The following is a 20458-nucleotide window of genomic DNA, read 5'->3' as shown; positions in this document are numbered from 1 at the left end:
ATTAACAAACGAAAAACAAAAACAAATAAACAAAACGAAATAACGAAAATTATTGAGAATATTTTAAATAATTTAAGTGTAAGTTAATTAAGTTATTTAATTACCAAAAGAGCAGAAATTTGTTTTTTTTTAAATCATTAAAACAAAGATGCTGAACAACTAGTACTTGCTTGTGTAACAGCGTATGGAAAATAAATAACTTAAAGGCAACTCATTCTACCCGCTTTAGGATTCAAAAAAAAACTTTTACATTTTTTTTTTGCGCAAATAAAATTTAAAATTGTATTAAACTCGGTGGTTTTTTTCGAAATTTTTTTTTGGAATTTTTGATTTTTGAGCGACAAAAACCAGGGACCGAAAATTACCGTTAAATGTCAAGATTTTTGTTTTTATATCGTTGCGTTTTTATTGCTTCATAATCCAATGATCGAAACTAAACCAAAATAGTATGGGACCACCTTTCCGACTAAAAAAGCGTTATCTGAAGCAGTCTGGTAACATATTCCTAGATGAATCTTGCGCCTCCTCCTTTTTTTCAAGTCGGTTAAAAAATCCAAAAATAAAGATTATTCTTGATCGAAAGGTATAAATCATAAAAAAGGCTTAAATTTTATGAGAAAAATAGAAATCCAATTTCAACGTTTCAATTATGATTTTAATGTTATAAATGTGCAAATTTTTCTAAATCGATATTAAGCTTCAGATATAAAATAGCACCACTCGTTTAAGGCCAAAAGCAGCCTCGAAACTAGTATTGTCAAAAAAAAAAATACTGAACTGCAAAAATAAAAAACTTTTCAATTTCCAGTTCTCCTACTTTTCGAGCTTAAGTGAATAAACAAAGTAAGTTCAAATTAGTTTTTTTTGTATTTCCAAGTTTTTTTCCGAAAATTGAAAGCGTCTATGAAATTAAATAAAAAAAAAATTAAATATTTTTAGGTTCAAAGTTATTTCTTTTTACCTACAGTTTTTACTCGGAAAGTGTAAAAATGACTATCCTCCAAACCAAATTTCCTGAAATCTTAATGAAATTTTTAAGAGTATCGGAAGTTTGTTTCGAATAATGTAACGATTTTTACGAACTTCAAAGAAAATCATATGAAGTAGTTGACACGAACTCGTAAAGAAACGTCTCTACGATTTCGATAAGAACATTCGGACAACTTTTTTTTTTTAATTCTTCACATCACTGTACTATTTCTATTGCTTTACCGATTTTCACCCCAAATTTCATAAAAGAATCGAGGTGTGCGCAATACAATACAACTTAGAAAATTCAGCAAAAAATCGGAAGAGGAAATAATGCTTTCTTTACGAATTCTTTAAGATTTTTCTACTACTCAGAATTCTCTGGACGCTTGGATTGCAGGGTTTTTATAAGCTAAAAATTTGTATCAGAAAATAAGAAAATTATATTTTTTGGAACCAAAAAAAAAAATCCTCTTATACATGTTGATATGCAATTTCGTCAACCAGGCAAGTATTTCAACTTGCATTTGCGTTTTATGATTGCATAAGAAAATACATTTTCAATACACCCTCTCCACAGTTATCGCTTTGGAAATTTATTGTAATTGTAAATAAGGATGCATGTTTAATTCCGATTGGAATATTAAATCGAAAAAATTTTACGTTTCTGAAAATGGAAGCACGCCTGATTATGCTCTTTAGTAACGTTGGAATTTTTATTTAAAATTTTCTTCAAAATCAGTATGTATTTAAGATTTTGTTCAAATTTTGTATTAGATTTTTATTTTTTTCTTTTAATGTATATTCGAAGTTTTTCCAAATATTTATTCGAAATTAAAAAAATGTGAAAACTTTAAAATGTTGCGCCTATGTTAAATTTGAAAATTTAAACGAAAAAAGTTTATGATCCTGAAAATGGAAAACGGCTGATCATGATATGTACTTACCCTCAAATGTTTATTTCAAATTACCTTCGAAATCGATGTTCAACATTTTGTACAAAATTTTTATTCGAAATTTTATTTTTCTAAATTTTGCCAAATATTTATTCACAAATTTTAAAATTTTAAAAATTAATTTAATTCCGATTTAAATATGAAATCGAAAAAATTTTGCGATCTGAAAATTAAGGAACGCTTGATTTTACTAAAAAATTTGTTTCCAACTTTTTATACGAAAATTTGGTTCGAGATTTTTATTCGAAAATTTAAAAAAAATTTAATTATTTACTAGTTGTTTTACTTAAGCTCGAAATACTGGAAAACTTTTAATACTAAAGTAGTATTTTCCATAGTTTTTGACGTTTGAGGCTTTTTCTCTTTTAGGAGAATAATTTTATTATATTTGAAAAACTTTCAATCGCTAAAATATGTTCAAATTTTTACCACATATTCGCTTTTTAAATAAAGTTAAGTTAATTAAAGCTCATACAGTCCTCTCTTCAATGCAGTAAAACAAAAACAAAATTACTACTACAAAAAGACCAGCCACGGTGGTTAATATTTTTTAATAAATATTTCGGATTTTAATGTTTTTCTTTTTTTTTTTGGTTTAGATAAATTGAAATTATTGTTAGCTCCTTGGCTCTGAAACTGTCCTTTTTCAAGATTTCCATGATTTTATAACATTTTCGACAATTGGCTTTCCAAAGCGTGGTGCATCTTTCACATCGAAATTACCGTAACGGCATCGACGAAACTATAGTTGTGCGAGATGGGCTGTAACAACATCGGGATCATAAACACTATGCACATTTTTAGCTTTTTTTATGTTGTTTACATTTTGTTGCGGCAAAATGTTCATATTCTGTTACACAAGCAAGCCACAATGTTGGAAAAAATTTTTTAACCATGAACTAAAATATTCAAGACCAAAATCATTTGCGCCAATTTCCTTCAAACAAAAACTTATAAAATGTAAATAGGAACAAAAAAAAATTGTCCGATGTTTCAAAGTTTTTACGCGATTTATGATTGAAAAAAATTTATAAAATTGTCCTGAAAAAAATTTCCAACATAAAATTTCCTACAAAAAAAAGAAACAAAATACAAATAAATATTAAACAACACTTTAAGCTATTTCAAAGTTTTTAGGTAATTTCTGATAAAACTTTTTAAAAAAATGCCCCGAAAAAATTTTGCATTTTTATGAAATATCCAAACGAAAAATCCCAAAAATTGTATTTTTAACTTTCATAAATTTTAATTTTTTTTGCAAGCAAATAGAAATACAAAAGCATATGTGCATACATATGTATCTATGTAATTGCAAAATATGTTTATAATAAACGAAAAAACCTAAAACAATAACAACAAAAAAGCTAACGAGAACAGTAAAATTCAACAATTTTAAAAAAGTAAATCAAATGCATAGTCTAAATTTAAATTAACAAAACAATAAACAAATTAGAACTAACAACCAATACAATGACACAATAATTAAACAATAAGCTAATGTTGTGTACGTTTGTGTATAACAAAAAAAAAATACAATCAACAAAATACTTATTATTAAAAAAAATGCAGTGCAAATTTGATGCCATTGCAAGGGTTTGCATTCGAAATTATTTTGGGTCGACGTAATAGGAAAAAAATTAAGTTTATCAGGCAGGTTCTGCAATTCACTTCCGTGTGAATTTCAACCCCTGCCAATTTTTAATCAAAGCGAGTTTGATTGAAATTCACTCGGAAGTGAATTGCAGAACCTGCCTGTATATTTGTTTTTTTTTTAATACTTTGTACAAATTGCGGAGCAAGTCTAATTGATTCTCCATATTAAAACGAAAAATTTTAAAACATGAAAAAAGCAATATACTCACGATATTAGGGGCCAAATATAGTAAAAAAATATTTTTAGCTTTTCTCTCTGACGTCAGCAGAGTTTTTTAAAGTACTCTAAAAATCCAAATTTATGATTAATTAAAAAAAATTGTTATCAAATATTTTTTGTCTTTACTTTCGACCCAAACTAATTTTGCAAGCACTCATATCTACACAGAAAAAAAGTTCATTCTTACATACCACATTTTTAATAACCTTATCACTAACGAAGAAATAACAATATTTAAAAAAAAAAAGTTTCATGCTCCCAAATCCCGAAAATTGTAAAATTTTAAATGTCCAAAGAAAAGCGAATAATGAAATTGTTGAAGGAAGAAAACAGTGCCTATCAAGAAGAAGAAAAGTTACAAAAAAAATTTACAAAATGCAAAAACAAAAACCCTAAAAACCGCACATCCACTAACAAAATTGTATACACCAAAAAAAAAATTCGGAAACTTTCTTTCAATTTATGAAACAACTTTTAACTAACCATCAACGAAAACGGAATTTACAAAAGTAATAAACAAAATAACCTCTTTTTTAACTTTCTAACTAAATACTTAAACATGAAATAATTTTTAACACAAAGTGTAAAAAATATCTTCAAACTTTCGAAAGCGTGATTTTTCTGTAAATTTATGTTTTATTCTTTATTAGATATTTTAAAACTAAAGTAAAAATAATAAATAATTATAAAGGAAAGTTGGCGATCATGATAATTAAAATACACACACACATGCATAAATGTAAACACACATACGTTTTTATGGTATGTAAATTTAATTACAACAAACATACAAAAGTAAATAAATGCATACAATAAATACAGTAGCGAATAATTTACATGTAATGCTAATGATAATAATTAATTTTAAGTGAAATAAAATTTAAAATTGAAATAAAAATTTTCAAATAAAAATACCATAAAATTTAATAAATAGAGACTTTTATTTCCCTGACTTAATCAAAAGCATCAAGTGCATTGCGGGAGGCACAGAACGGTATAATATTCGACATGAGTTCACATGTAATTAATGGTAATTTTGCGACATTTGGCAACACTATTTAAAAATATTTCTACCAAAAGATGTTGACAGTCTCTCTCGGCCTGATCCTTCCAACGTAGCGGAGGCCTTTCTTTCCCTCCATCACCACCAGCGGGTATCACATCGAAGGGAGTGTAGGACTCTTTTAAACGCAGTAAGTAGTCAGCTAAATATTGGATCCCTGGACATAGCAACATTCCCGAAAACAAGGCTGCAAACTCGTTGGCGAGAGAGGGACACATCGGCCTAGATTGGCGATCGAAATTCACCGCCACTTGGAACCATCTACATATATAAAGAGAAATCTTTCTCCACAATCTTCAAAAATTGGACTAAAGTAGGCGCGTGGGTACGCCGCGGCCAACCCTAAAATAATACATAACTTATTAGTAAAACCCCCCCCCCTGACGTTGCGAGGGTAGTAACGATCCTCCATAACATACTCAACTTTTATCAACCACCGTGGTTGGCTCTAACAAATTCCTTCCAAGTTTATGGTATCATAACGGCAAGTGCTTGGGCGTAAAAGTTTTTCCACCTAACCATCGCATCGAATACTTTAGGCTCGTAGCGTTTGCCTCCATGACATTTCATTGTAACGCCCAAAGAGCTTCCAACTTTTCCGGAACTTGTATTTCTCTCAACCACTCCAAAGTCAGATGATGTCTGCGCCATATAAATACGTTAAATTTAATACAAAATAGATTTGTGAAGGTGGGTGAAGGTCGTTCTTTATTCGGATCTTCTACTTTTAGGGTGAGGGAATCGAACAGCAATTACTTCATAGTCGAGTATGGGAAGCTCATTTGCCATTGTTGCCATTCATATGTGAAAGGTACTTTGGAAATTAGTCACACGAGTTCGCCACGACCTTGAAACCGCCGCAATTTCGCAAGTTTTTTCTGCCGATCAGCATATCAAGCTCGCGTATTTTGATCACCCCTTCTTATTTCTTATGGTACGTCTCTTCTCTCTCTACAATTATCGATGGCGGTCCAGTGTTGTAACCAATCTCAGATTAGGGCAGTGTTTTCCTTTTCTTCGGCGGCTTAATATTCCTTGTCGTACCAATTGTTTCTGGTTCCTAAGTGGCGGTACGTAGAGCACGTGAAATGCGATGCCTTTGCTCGCAGGGATCAGTGAGTTCAATAGCGGTAGGCAATGAAAACCAAGTGGCTAAGCTGGAAGTACGTTCTTTGCCGCAGAGAGGCTGCGAAGTCGATGCTAGTTAGGCCTTCGACTCGCATGTGACGACATATACATATGTACATCTAAAACACATAAAACGTACCTCCGACAAAATGATCAGCAAGTAGTTTTTTGTAGGGTGCTATAGACGGCAGCACCAGAACAGGCCCTTGCTTGAGCAGGGGCTGCCACCTAGGCACTACAGAAGGCATATGTTTAAGTACAAGGACGTGGTCCAGACCTACACAGAACAGCTACTTGATCTGATTGCAAACAAAGAGCTTGAGCTGCCACGAGAGACCCGCGCTACTCTTGCCCAATTACGGTCTGGATACTGCAGCCGTCTGAAGTCCTATACTTATATTTAGCCTCGACATACCCAATCTAGTATGCGGATATTCGCCCCCCCCCGACACCAACCACCACTTCACATGCCCACTCAAGCCTACACAGCTAACACTCCCCACCTTCTGGTCCAACCAACTCGAAACAGCACTTTTCCTGGGCCCACCCCGCAAGTTTGACGACAAGTGTTGACGGACGAACCAACTTGGGCGGGGCTTAGTAGTGCCGCTCAAGTTAATACCCTACACGGTGCACCGTTTGGGAACCCCTAGCATATCGTATGGGGAAATTCATAATAGGGGTGTTAGTCGCAGGGCATACTACTACTGGGACCGCACATCAGGAATTCTAAGTCCCCGCAGCACTATGCCTAGGTAAATCGCTTTCCGTGTCCGTTCCGGCCTAACGCAAATCCAATCCACTCTAATTAAAACGCCTGGCATATTATTTTTTTATATGATTTTTTATTGAAGCTATTTTTGGGATTTTTCATTAAGACTTTTTCCTTAAAAAAAAAAAAAAAAAAACAAATGCATTATTCGTACATTTTAATAATTTGTAGCGATTTGTTGAATGTTACTTTAACTTTATTTTTCAATTTTCATCTCAATAGCTCTTCGTCGTTTGAGGCTTAGTTTAGTTTTTTTAATTTAGTTTAGAAAGTGTTTTATTTTTAATGCTTTCACGATGCAAAGTTAAAGATTTTTGTTTTGTTTTGCATTTACTTTCTATCACTTTGAATTCTGCGCTGTTTACTACTGAACTGATTTTTTATTTTAATTTAATTTTATTTATTTGTTATAACTTAGTTTTTTGCTAAATAATTACTTAAAAAACAGAATATTTAGTTGCCTGCACAATGCGTGTCGCAGGCAGATTACAACAATGTATTTATGTATGCGATTGTGGCTTTCTTTTGATTTGGTTCACTTTCTTTATTGACAAATAACTACAAAAAAAAATATCGAATATACAAAATTGCATTTTAGTAATAATTATAATGCTTATAAACCGGCAATAATAATACTAAAAATACGTTTATAAGTAAGATAGGGTTCATAAGTAAGATAGCATTGTTTTTCTTCATTTATTTATTAAGAGTGATGTGTGTTTTGCCGTTGTTGCCATATGAATACTAAATAAATACATACAATAATATAAATACATATTTATACATATAGGAAGATTTATAGGTCTAATAGGTAGGTGTTTAGGTATATTTGAATAATTTAGATCGGTATATATGTAAGTATATAGTAGGATATTTGCTACATAGCATTTTTTACGAATGTGTGTGTGTGTGTTTTTTGCTGCAACCAAGTGCATAAATATGAAATTTCGACTAAATTTCACAAAAATATTGATAATACGCTTACTACATATGTATATAATATCAACGCAAATACATTAAAAAAAAATTGTTTTACTTTTCTTTATAAAAATGTGAATACAAATACATACATATAGCTGCGAGTAAAATAATAGCAGTAAAATTCAAAATGATGCTGCTGGCAACTTATGTTTACTTATGTAGTGTTAATAATTTTCATTTAACGCATGAACCAAAAAATCTAAAAAATCAACAGTAATTTTATGCGGCTTCAAGCTTGCAACTTTACTATACTAAAATTGAAAGGGCTACAAAACTGAATACACAAAATCTTTCTAAGAAATCTAATTTAAAAAATCGAAATTTTGATGACAATTTTTTTACGTTTAATTAATTTTTGTGAACTTTGTGCAAGCTTTGAAACTAGTATTTATGCGGTTTCTGATACAGGTCGACCCATATTTTAAATGAAAATTATTAACAATAAATAAATAAACAAAAGTTACCAGCAGCATCGTTCTGAATTTTACTGCTATTATTTTACTTGCAACTGTATGTACATATGTATGATTACAAGAACAAGTTAAAGCGATGCACTTAAGCATTACTATATACACACAATCAGACACAGAAGAATTTTACATCATTTTTTTTACAGTATTAAAATTTTGTTTTCAAATTTACCTTTTTCTTGTTAATTTTTTAATAAAATATAGCTCATTATACAACAAAAACCATGTAAAACCAAATTTCAAATACTGGCAAAAATTCAGAAAAATTGCATTAAAATTTCAAAATTTTGTTTCAGAATTTTTACAAACAATTCGAGTATACAGTTTTTTAATGCATTAAATTTTAGTATACTATGTACAGTGCAAGTTTGAAGTTGCTACAAAATTTGTTATAAGGAAGGAAATGATCAGCACCATCTGCAAAAGAAAGTATCAAAAATCAACAGAATTTTTTAACAACTTAAAATTGGCACTTTTTTATACTCCAATTTAAAAAATCATCAAAAATCAATTAAAAAAATATTTTAGACTCTTAAATTTGCGCTTTGTTTACTAAAATGAATGAGCTATAAAACTGCATACTCAAATTAAAAAAAAAAAATTAATTTTAATGAAAATTTGCTCCATTTACGATAAAGTTTGAAAATTTTATTTATATGCTTTTTGTTGTAGAATGAGCTATTTTTTATAAAAAATTTACAATTAAAAACATTTTGAATATTTAAAAAAAATCGATGCAAAATACTTCTTTGAATGATTATGTAAAAATTGGTTATTATTTTACGCTTTACTTAATTTAAATTTTTTTTTTTACTTTAAGTTCTTTTATTTTTAGTTTTGGTGTAAATTATATCGTCAACTTAAAAACATAGTAATAGTAATTATTGTGGCTTATAAATACAATTTTATTAACTGTTTAACTTTATTTTTGCACATTATGTACTCGAAAAAAAATTATTGAATAACAAAAGTATATTTTTATTTATTTTAAGCCAGTTATGGTGTCGCGGATTTTCATGGTTTCACTTTTTTATTTAAAACATCAAATCCCAGAAAGTCAGAGTTTAAGATCGGATTGCCGCCAAATGGACAAATTATACATACGCTGCTGCTCATTTTGCATTAAAAAATCTGCCATCACGCTACTAACTTCTACCACCTAAAACAAGCCTGTTTTAATAACCAAATTCATTTAGCAACATTTTTACACAAATTTCATGGAGAAAATAGAAATAATAAAGAAACTGCTACAAATTTCAATAGAAAAGTGTGCTGTCGACTAAAATGAACATTATGGATGAGCACGTTCACACGGCAGTCGGGTATATGTTACCGACACTACCCAGACTCATATCTGACAAAGGATTGTAACTCACTTCAGCAGCACCACTTAAAAACCGTTGGCGAATTTATACTGTTACAACAAGAAAGCAGAAATAACAACTAAGTAGTTCGAGAGGGCGACGGGATGGCCCTTTGGTTTCACTTCTACAGTGAGGCGCTTCTACTCTCAATTCAAAAGCCTTCCATTAAACTAATAGACCGATTACGGATGGCAGCCCAACTTCAGTTGCCTTTCCCGGGACTAAAATGGTATTACAGATGGCAATTGGTAACTGAACTTTTGTGGTTGTCGCAGAAATTTTTGTTGAGAAATTGTATTTCTTTTAGACTCAACTTTCACCTTTATAGTACTAAACTATAGTGGCTATTTATAATAAAATTTTCATTTCAGTGGCGTTGCCCACCGCCAACCCAGCTGAGGTTGCGTTGCCATCGATAATTGACTCATGATTCGACCATTTCTGCTAGAATGCAACTGTGTGTACCATACTCACACACACGCCTCACACGGAGCACAAATACCAAGCGCGTCCAAAAAATTCTCTAACCGTAGATCCACAAGCACGCGTCGTAGAAAAAATTGGAGCTGAGTTACTTTGAACGCCTGGTATTACACTGCGATCTACGAATACAGGAGTAAATTATGTATTTATTTATTTATTCAAAATAGACGCAGACACACCTACGTACATTAGACCGTCGCTTGCTTCGTGAATTATCTCGAGTTCCATCTGTTTCATGATCTTCAACCTAATAATTAGGCTCAATTCAAGATTATTCGTCAGCTGAGCGTCGTTAAAGATAATCTCTAAAAAGCATTTCAGCCAGAAAATGGCCTAAGGAGATAGCAAAATGTTAATTTAAAAGATCTGCATTAATATATATATTTCTGGTGCTGCATATTTAACACCGATTCGTAATGCAAGCTTCATGACAATATTAATAAGAGTGCAGTCAGACATGGCTACGTAAGCAATTTCTTCAATGCCCGATATGATCGAAATGAGCTAAATGAAATTTCCACTTTCCCGGCTGAATACTCAAAAAGTACTTTTTGTCATTTTTCGGAAACCAATTAAGGAAATGAAAAAATCGTGCAAGAGATTACACAGTTTTTCAATATTTCATAAAAACACAAATTAACGTTAAAAATGTCTTCTTATTTTTAGAATACCAAAAATTAAGAAGTAAAAAACAAAGTTATGACTCACATTTCTTTTCTAGTAAGAAATAGGCCTAAACATTTTTTATGGTACATATATCGCACAAGAAAAATATAAAAAATATGTACATACACCACACCCACAAAAGTCAACGTAAGGAGAGTTTTTAACAATGTATGTTGTAAATTTTTTTAACTAATACAATGAAAAAAAATAAAACTTCTTAACCCTTTGAAAAACTCAGGAAAATTTAATACATTTGCATAGAAATTTTAAAGTTTCTAATCATTAAATTTTAGTCAAAAAAGTTCAAGTTCGAAATCACGTTGATTTTTGATATTTTTTATAAAATTTATTCAAATTTATTAAATTTTCCTAAGTTTTACCCAAAGTATAGAAATTTAATTTTTATGTTTTTTGTTGTAGCATATTTTTATAAAAAAATTAGGAAAAAAAATTAAAATTAAAAAAAAAATGTCCATACATTATGAACAGTTTTCTGTACGCATGCTTTTGTGGTTCACTGTATATGTACTTACGTTTCTTATGAAATGATTTCTCTAAAACTCATACACAATCAAAAATTGCTAACGGTAACTACAAAATTTAGTCCAAGATGTCACATTTCACTTGAGGTAAACTAATTTTGATCGAATATGATTTTATAAGCGCGTCTAAAATACTACAAACACTTCGACCCTACATTGAGCGACTCCTAATAATTTTATATAAAAAAAAATCAAATTTACTTACAAAAACCGGCTACTAATACTCTTTTGGCCAATTTTAAATAGTAGATTATAGCAGCGAGCAATATTTTTACTTGCTTGTGTTTCAGGATACGGTAGAAGTGGTGACTGAAAAGTAGTGATATGCCATAAAAGTGCACCGAAAGAAATGTCTTCGAGAAGACTAGATATTATAATGGCCAACAAAGTTTTGCAGAATTTTCCCGTATATTAATCTGACATTTCTATTATTAAATTGGTGATAGTTTTCGCAATATTTGCGACTAAAAGCGTCTAAAATGGTATTGCTTAATTTTTTTTTTAATTCTTTAGTAGAATAACGATGCAATGTGGAATCTTTTGAACAGCATAAAAAGAAAACTTAAATGTCGACCAAAAGATAAAAAATTAGGTTCCGCCAACATTGGTCACAAAAACTATTTTTGTTTTATAAAAAGTTTTTATAGAAAAATGTGGCGAATTCAACCAGAAATTTAGTCCTATATTCCATACCGATTTTTTTAAGTTGTCTTATTGAACGAGCATTTTGGAGTAGCTAACCAAAAGGTAAACAATACATACATACATATTCAAACATTTTCAAAACATTTAACAGGTAAATTGAGCTACTAAAAGAGAACTAGTACAAAATTTAAAGAAATTTGGTTATTTTTTTTTTTAGTTTTAAGTTTTTTGTTTAAGCAATCAATTTTTTCTACCTTAGTAGCTAAAAGTGCATTATATCTTTTTATTTGAGTTCAAAAAAAAAAACAAAAATCCGTTTATTAACGCTTTAAATCCCAATAATCTCAAAAGCTAGAGCCAATTAAATAATTTGAAGGCCAGATTCCGATTTTACGGTAAAAACCATATTAGGACACTGGCTGTGCCTTGTGCAGTTCTTAAAATTTTGTTGGGCTGTCAGCAGTCATCGCTTCTTATCAATTAGCTGTTGCTTGAGCCGAAGAAGAAGGAAGAAATTACTAGTAGTCAGAACTGATACGCCCCTTTCGGAATCGATGTCACGTAAATGTCGCATATGCTGAGCATGGAAATTCTTTTGCTTGTAAAAATTCTCAACACCCAAGATGTGGTGACTTTTTTTAATCCAAAATCCTAAATGGGGGTACAATTTACTCTGTCATATCAAAATTATTTGATATCCACTAAAAGCGCTTTAGATTTGTTGATGAGACATAAGACGGTGTGTGTGCCGATGTTTAGAGTACAGCCTAATTTCTTTATATCAATATGCAACTATGCAATATGAAAACTCTGGAGCCACTTCAATATTTTTCTCCGAGTTGCTTTATAGTTCCTTGCTAAGCATTTTTTATTCAACGTGCGCTTGATAACCATGCCGTTTTTCATTTATTATATTTTTGCATTTTTGGTTTTGACCTTTCGTACTCGATAGGCTGTGTCTCCTTAAACTGACGGTTATCCCACGGATACGAGTATGAGAATAGGAAATTTAGCATTTTTTAGATTTTTATTTGTAACCATTTATCATTACATTTGGATCACCCCTCTTACATAGTATGTAATTATAAAATACATAAAGCTTGCAATTAAATTAAACGTTTTGCGAAACTATTATGATACAACATTTTTTCGTTTTTTTTTTTTACAATTGAAAAGAGCAGTTTATTTCTGTACACAATACACGTAAAACATAGGCATGTATGTACTATGTCTATAAAACATATTGTGTTCGGCTTAAGCTTAATTTACAATACAAATTGAAACTTATGTAGATTGATTTGAAATTGGTATGTACGGATGTAAGTAAGTAAGCATGTATGTATGTATGTATGTATGTATGCGCTTGTTTTTTTAATAATACATATGCTGTATATATAGGTATATGATTAATAAAGTCTGCAAGGTTTATGTAAGTATGTAGTATATTTTGGTTGTTTCTTCATTTTTTTCTTATTTTGAATGCAATACAATACAATGCGTGAATTGGGTTTATATGTAATTGCTTTTTCTCCTACAAATACAGTCGCATGTACATATATGTGCTTCAGAGTTTCTTTTTTTACAAATCTATGCATAAATTGAGTTGTTTTTGCTTTTCTATGCAACAGCTTGTCCGCGATGCGCTCGCGCATATTTCGCATAGCATTTTTATCTTCGTTTTTTTTTTCAAAAGTTCTTCTTTCTCTTCCTGCAGGACTGTAGTTTTTTGTATATAGTATTGTTTTTTTTTTATACATTCGTCGTCATTTTCATAGTTATTATCGGCATTTATAGCTTGTATTCAGCGGCGTCGTTACATTTTTGTAATTTTCAGTTTTGATTTTATTTCTCTCTCATGATTATTAGAGCAGTTGGCAGCAGTGAGATTTGGTTTTTGGCGGCTGTCGCACATCGGACTGACGTTGCTTCTTTCGTGATGAAATATCCCTGATTAGATCATAAAATACCTGCGCGCAATAAAAAGAAAATATACGACTTTAGTAAAACTGTTTCAAATAAATTTTTGTGGTATTGTGGCAAGTCAGTAGGTAAAATGAAAATGAGTTTAGTATTTTTTTTTTTTTGTGGAACAAAATAAAGTAACTTGAAATGCAATACTATCAAATACATACTACTCCTTAATAAATATGTATACAAAATGATGAAATAATAGATGTTTAGGAAAGAAACAAAAAATTCAAAGGAAATAAAAAATTTACACAGCAATAAATAAAACCAAAAACCTTAAGAGAAAACAGTAGTGGGATAAGCACAAAAGGATACGATAGTAGGATTGGTTGAGAGATGGAAGGAGATGCCCCTTTTTAATATGAAAATAAGTGTATTTATTATGATTTTAATCCAATGTGCTAAGTAAGCGTTAATAACTTATACATAGCTACTTGATATTTGTAAGCACATATATATTATTATAATATTACAGGTAAATTTTTACAAATTCGTATTTTAGTAAATATTACAACGCCTTTCTGAGCCTTCTTTCTGTAGTCACAAATGCAAAAATGGCTTGTGCATTCAGCCTAGAACTATGCAACATTTATTTCTTTATCGACTATCGGTCTGATTCTCACGCCAATGGCAAACTTCATTGCATGACTATTGTCTTAACTACTGCGCTCAAAACTATGGCGCAAAAACTGGATTTTAAACGCTCCATTAATGACAACTCGCATTGTTATTGCTACGATCTACCGAGTCAGTGACAACGACGAATGTATTCTGCTTTTTTCAAAGGCGCTCAATATCATTTAAAGCAAGTCGCATGAATTCAATGAGCAAGAGACTAGCAATGGAAATGCTCCTCCGAATTAAGATAATCAGGTTTCGCACAATAAATTGCGTTTTTTCTCCACCACTTAGCGGAATAAGATCGCCAAATTTACTGAATCTTTCCCGATGGAGATGCTCGTATTAACGCGTTACAGAACATATGTACATATGTATATCAACCAATTTTGGATTCCAGTATAACAGTTTCAAAGAGAAAACGCCCAGTTCGCAGAGGAGGTCAGTTGGGGCAGCTGAAGCTCTTCCTCTGCTACAGATGGTGATTGCATTGAATGCACTGCATTCCGATTACGGCATTCACATATATGTTCTCTGCCGAGTCCGAAGGTTGTTTATGATGTAATGTGCATCGAGGCATGCCGTGGTTGTCCGTGGTGTAGTGTTCTGGCAAGTTCCACTACTAACCTACTACTGCCCAGCGAGAATATTGTTGCACAGTAGTTCAGAACCGAGTCACGATGGACGTATGCATGTATTTAAAAACAGTTTCAATAACATATGTACATACATACCGTGACGTTTTGACGATTTTATTTATTTATATTTTCCATACCAAAAGTTTCTTATTTGTTTATAAAAATATAGTTCTTCCAGCAGCAAAAACCAATGGAATCAATTCTTTTTTTAATTTCATATAGAACTCGAAAAAATGCAAGAAATACTAAGACATTTTCATTGAAATTTTCAATTTTTTAATTTGATATCTTGGAAAAATTTTGAGTATGCAGTTTTATAGCCCATTCAATTTTAGTAAAGTGCATATTTCAAGTTCCGACAAATTACCCTTGAAATTTTTTGCCGAGCGTGCTGCTTATTTTCCGCCACATAACGCATGAACACAATAATTTTTATATGAAAGAAGGTACGCAATACCCTCAGCGAAATAAATTCTCTGAAATCAAAGGTAAGTATGTACATATTTAATAGGCTACAAAACTGTATACTCCAAATTTTTCTTAAAAATCGAATCGAAAATTTAAAATTTCTTGGTATTTCTTGCATTTTCCCCCAAGTTTTGTATGCAATTAAATAAATTGATTATTGTGGTTTTCCCTGTTGAATAAACTACGTTTGTATGAAAAAAAATAACAAAAATTTGGTATAGAAAATATATATAAATAAAATCGACCAAACAAGTGGGTATGCATATTTTTGACGCTGGCCGTATGTATGCAGCCAAGCCCTTTCTTTTTTTCAAATCCTAGCTTGACCTCCTTCATCCATGTTGGGAGTAGGGTAGTCGCTGATTTTGTATAGGGGAGGATAAGGTTCCTTGCAGTGAAGAAGTGAGAAAGTTCCAAAGACTAAACAGCTTAAGTGAACGGAACCCAACCTGACATAGTTGCTTAGTAACAATAAGTCTTGTTTATATTTGATTCATATATTCTATGTACTTTCGACTGGTCTTCATATATGTCTGAATTATTTAATATGATCTACATACATATGTGCTACATAATCATATCTATTTGGGTCCAACTAGATAATTACTTTCTGTTAAAAAAAAAGCGCTCACTTTTTTATTCACTATTTTAGCAGCTTCTGACTGATCACATTGCATCGGCATTGAGCGATAATATAATACCTTCTTAAACAAATTTAAAACGAGCTAGTTATTAGTAGGTTAGTCATGCATGCAAAATATTTAAATGTTTCTTACAACTTATAATACGAAATTCACACAAAACAAAAATAAAAATAAAAATAAAGTAATTCAAGCAACTTAGATCAATAAAAGGCGAACTAAATTAAAAAAAAGCGACTAAAACGCAATTGGTATTTCTACAATTTACAAATTAGTAGGTAGGTAAAAGCGTTTATGTCCAAGCAACCAGCATAAACTTCAAAAGGTTTCAACGAATTTCATTTGATATTACAAAAGAAAAAAAAAAACAGGAAGAAGAGGTGGTACATACTACAAACGATTTTCTCAGTACATATTTCGGTTAGGATTTCTGTAGTTACACATTTCATATGTATATCAGCTAGGTATTGTTATCAATTCGATGTGATGTCTTTGTGGATGGGGAAAGTACGAGTTAGGGGCTTTTATTTTGCTTTGTTCGCTTCTTTACCATTGTATTTGTTTATGAGTGTATTTGTTTTTGTTTTCGCATTTTTCTGTTTTTTTTTTTTTTGTTTGTTTAATTTTTTTTTATTATTGGCTTAAAGTCTGGCTTATGCACCTAGAAATACGCCTAAAGTAGTGTACACTTAAGTCTCCGCTTCTTGCATCTGTCTTTAGCACGCCCACTAGTCGCTTTTGAATCTTCGGTTTTGCGGGATCTTATTTCGCGCATCAAATCAAAAAATACCTGCATGAGACGAAGAAAAGAGAGCAGAGAGGAAAAGAGAAGAAAACAACGTTTATAGAGAGAAGCACACAATTCGTAATGCGTATTGTTTTTGTTTCTTATTTTTGTTCGTTTATTCTTACAGTAAGCGATAAATTACGGCAAACAAAATTGAAAATTTCTAAATAAAAAATATAAACTATGCAAGGCTACTGCAAAATAAATGTAAGAATACTTGAAAAAAAACCCAAAACAAAAAAAAGATTTTGCCAATTGGTTGTGCTGTTGTTGAAAATTAAGATGGTGGGAGAAATTAATTCAACCGTTTTTGTGGTGTTTTGAAATAATACTTTGTTTCTATAGTTTTTTAATTAACTAATATTATATTTAACTTTGTTGTTGTTCTAGCCAACTCATTTGCTCTTCACCTGCAAGGCACATCTGTAATAATTTCTCTTGATACTCCCCTAAACAGCGTTGATCATTGAACCAAAACTATATATATGTGTACTACTTTTACTCTCAACAGAGTATACTATTTGACGGCCACTTATGTATGTATGTGTGACATTTTCAACCAAACCCTCTTATGCCACAGGGAAGCTTATGCAGGCTAAGCTGTAAATGTTGGATGTTCATTCTTCATATCACCTTAAGAAATTGAGAAAATATTTGATGACCACGCAAAATACCAATGAAAAAGAATGGGTCTACCGATCGGAGTATAGGTGAACTGTTGATCCCAGGCCTCGATATGTAGCATCTGATGGCTCTTCCACGTTAGAACCGCATACTTAAGTTTATCGAAGTCCGTGTCTTAACGATATCGCCCAATATATCTCCAGGGATTTAGATTAAGCTATCATCGTTGTTGTCTAGCTGGAATAATGGTAGGACTAGGAAGCGCGAGGTTTCAATGCGGTTCAGGCCAAAGTTATATTGCCTGAGTCAATTTTGCGTAGACAGCTGAAGATAAGGTTTGTATTGTAAGTGGTTTCCCTACAAGCTGGACAAGTCTTTGTTCTGAGTCTATTATGAATAGCTCTACTTAACTATTTTCTTATAAAAAGCGACCCATTTTAGGGAGTGAAATTTTAAATTTTCTTGGATGGAATTTCTTTATACTTTCTAGACGTTCATAAAAAGCCAAGTTAATTTACTGTTTCGAATGACAATTTTCGAAAAACCCCAAATATTATCAAAAATCCTGAAAAATTTCCGATTTATAAAACACGAAGAATCCCGGAAAAATTCTGAACTGTCCCGGCAAAAAATTTTGTACGATCTCAAAAATTCCTGAACAATCCGAAGAAAGAATCTCGACATTTCAAAACAACGTTGGTACTAAAACCTTGAAAGATACGATGACCTAAAAATCACAAAAAAAAACGCGAAAAATTTCAAGAAATTCAAAAATCTTTCGGGAAAGTTCGCGACAAAATGTTCAGAACTATGCCGAGACAATTTTAAAGTCTCAATAAAATTTCTAAAGTTTCGCAACATTTAAATTTTGTATAGTCGTAAAAAAATCAAAAATTACTTATTTCTGCTGAAATTACAGGGAATTTTTTTGGTTTAAAGTCAAAAAATATATTTTTGGTTTAAAATCTAAAAAATAGTAAGTATGATAGAGTGACGCAGGTCTCCCGAGGCAGCTCAAGCTTTGCATATTTTAAGGCGGTGCAAGGCTGGTTAACCTTCGATTACGGCATACACGGGCACAAGTTTATGAATATGGCGAAGAGACGTTCGAAAGACACCAAGCACAAACGTCTTACGGAGCAAAGTATATATTTTGTCCATCAATTCGCGGCGTATTTACCACACTGTTCAGATCTGCAACGTCTTACACTCTGTCCTGTGGGACCCCGGCGGGTAACCGTGTTTTTTCGCTGGAAAAGTGGATGAACGAGCCAAATTCTGAGTTTAATCATGAATTAACTAAGAGTTTAAGGTCGGCGGAGACCACAGAACATTTCTATTCTCATAGAAACTGTTTGAAATTATGCTCCCAAGTCAATCGAGACTTCGTGCTGCCTACAATTCAACAATCGTCTGGTTTACAATATTATCCGCAACCATGCTCCTTGACAAGCTGGGAAGTGATCATCCTCTTTGAGCGGCTCTTAAGATGTTTTTTTGTTGCCAAGACTTATGCTGACGCAGATCGATATTACTATCACCGATGCATCGAATCTCTAATTATCTGGAAAAACATTTTTAATTTCAAACGATTATCTACTATGGCTACAGGCATAGCTAGGACCCCAGCAAACATATTTAGTAATTTCGGCTAGTTTTAAAATCTCTTGATAATACATACTATGCAATACGAAAATCTAAAACTTTGAGATATGAAATCAGTAAAATTTTCCTTTTCAGATTTCGGTCACCCAAACTGCAAACGTTATATGTAGGATTTTAAGAACATGTGTGTGTGAAGACGAGTTTACTATGGTTTATTCGAGAGTCCTGCAAACATAAATAAAAAAAACTCATTTCGCGAAACAACTGCCGCGGCGTAGTAAGCTACCAATTTTTCGTTTAATTGCAATGTATAATCTAGTCTAATTCTTAAATTTCTAGCCTCAAATGGCAAAGCTGTTATGAGTGTAAATGAGAAATGTTTTTTTTTTTGAGTATAAAAAGTGAAAACTAATCTTAAACTAATTTGTATGGTGTTCTGAATCGTCGGTGCAATCGAGTTGTAGGACAACGACAAAGAAAATGAGAGCAACAAATGGTTATTTATTATGGCTATGCCGGTGACTACAAATACATATGCACGTACGTAGCTTTCATATTTATTATTTTTGTGTTATTTTAAGCCTACGTTTACACATAGCTTAGTACAAAATGCGCCGCGCATGTGCTATCGCGTATTGTGTCTTTGTGTGAATGTAATTTGCACTACAACAAACAAATGCAAATTAAAAATTAATGAATAAATAACAATTAATGAAATAGTACAACATAAAAACAACAACAACAAAAGGGCGCATATAAATACAATTGGCAATTGCGAGAACGCACAATGATTGGCAAACGATTTACATGTATGTATATACTTTTTTTTATTTAATAATTTTGCAATATTGTTTTTGCGCATAAAAAAGGGGGTCAAAGGAAATTTTGCAAATATGTACGTATGTATATACGCTATAAAAGGAGGGAGGGCAAAAAACTATGAACTGCAGTCATGTGAAAATTAAAGGAAAAGTGTAAATCAATGGAGTGAAATAAAACGTAGGTGACAAGAAATTAAAAGAAGAACTACTACAAATAAACGCAGCACAGCAAAATGACGTAGTTGCGCTTGTTTCTTTAGAGTTGCACGACAACGTCAATTGATTGCTAAGGAACCTATTATTTATTTGCACAGACACACTTTTCGCAAACATCACATTACGAAGTGCTTACCTTGTCTACGTTTTCACGCGTTTT

General features: G+C 31.7%; 1 long non-coding RNA gene across 1 annotated transcript; it reads right to left on the bottom strand.

The window, feature by feature from the left end:
* Nucleotides 1–13068: 13068 nt before the first annotated feature.
* LOC118754295 lies at nt 13069–17194 on the bottom strand. Its single transcript, XR_004994873.1, has 2 exons — nt 16637–17194; nt 13069–13879 (listed from the first exon to the last, which is right to left on the bottom strand). It is a non-coding gene; the product is annotated as an uncharacterized LOC118754295 (long non-coding RNA).
* Nucleotides 17195–20458: the final 3264 nt, after the last annotated feature.

Source organism: Rhagoletis pomonella, unplaced genomic scaffold (genome assembly GCF_013731165.1).
Source record: "Rhagoletis pomonella isolate Grant_MI unplaced genomic scaffold, Rhpom_1.0 Rhpom_scaffold_03654, whole genome shotgun sequence".
In the NCBI taxonomy this organism is placed as follows: domain Eukaryota; kingdom Metazoa; phylum Arthropoda; class Insecta; order Diptera; family Tephritidae; genus Rhagoletis; species Rhagoletis pomonella.
This window is presented reverse-complemented; position numbering and strand designations above follow the sequence as displayed.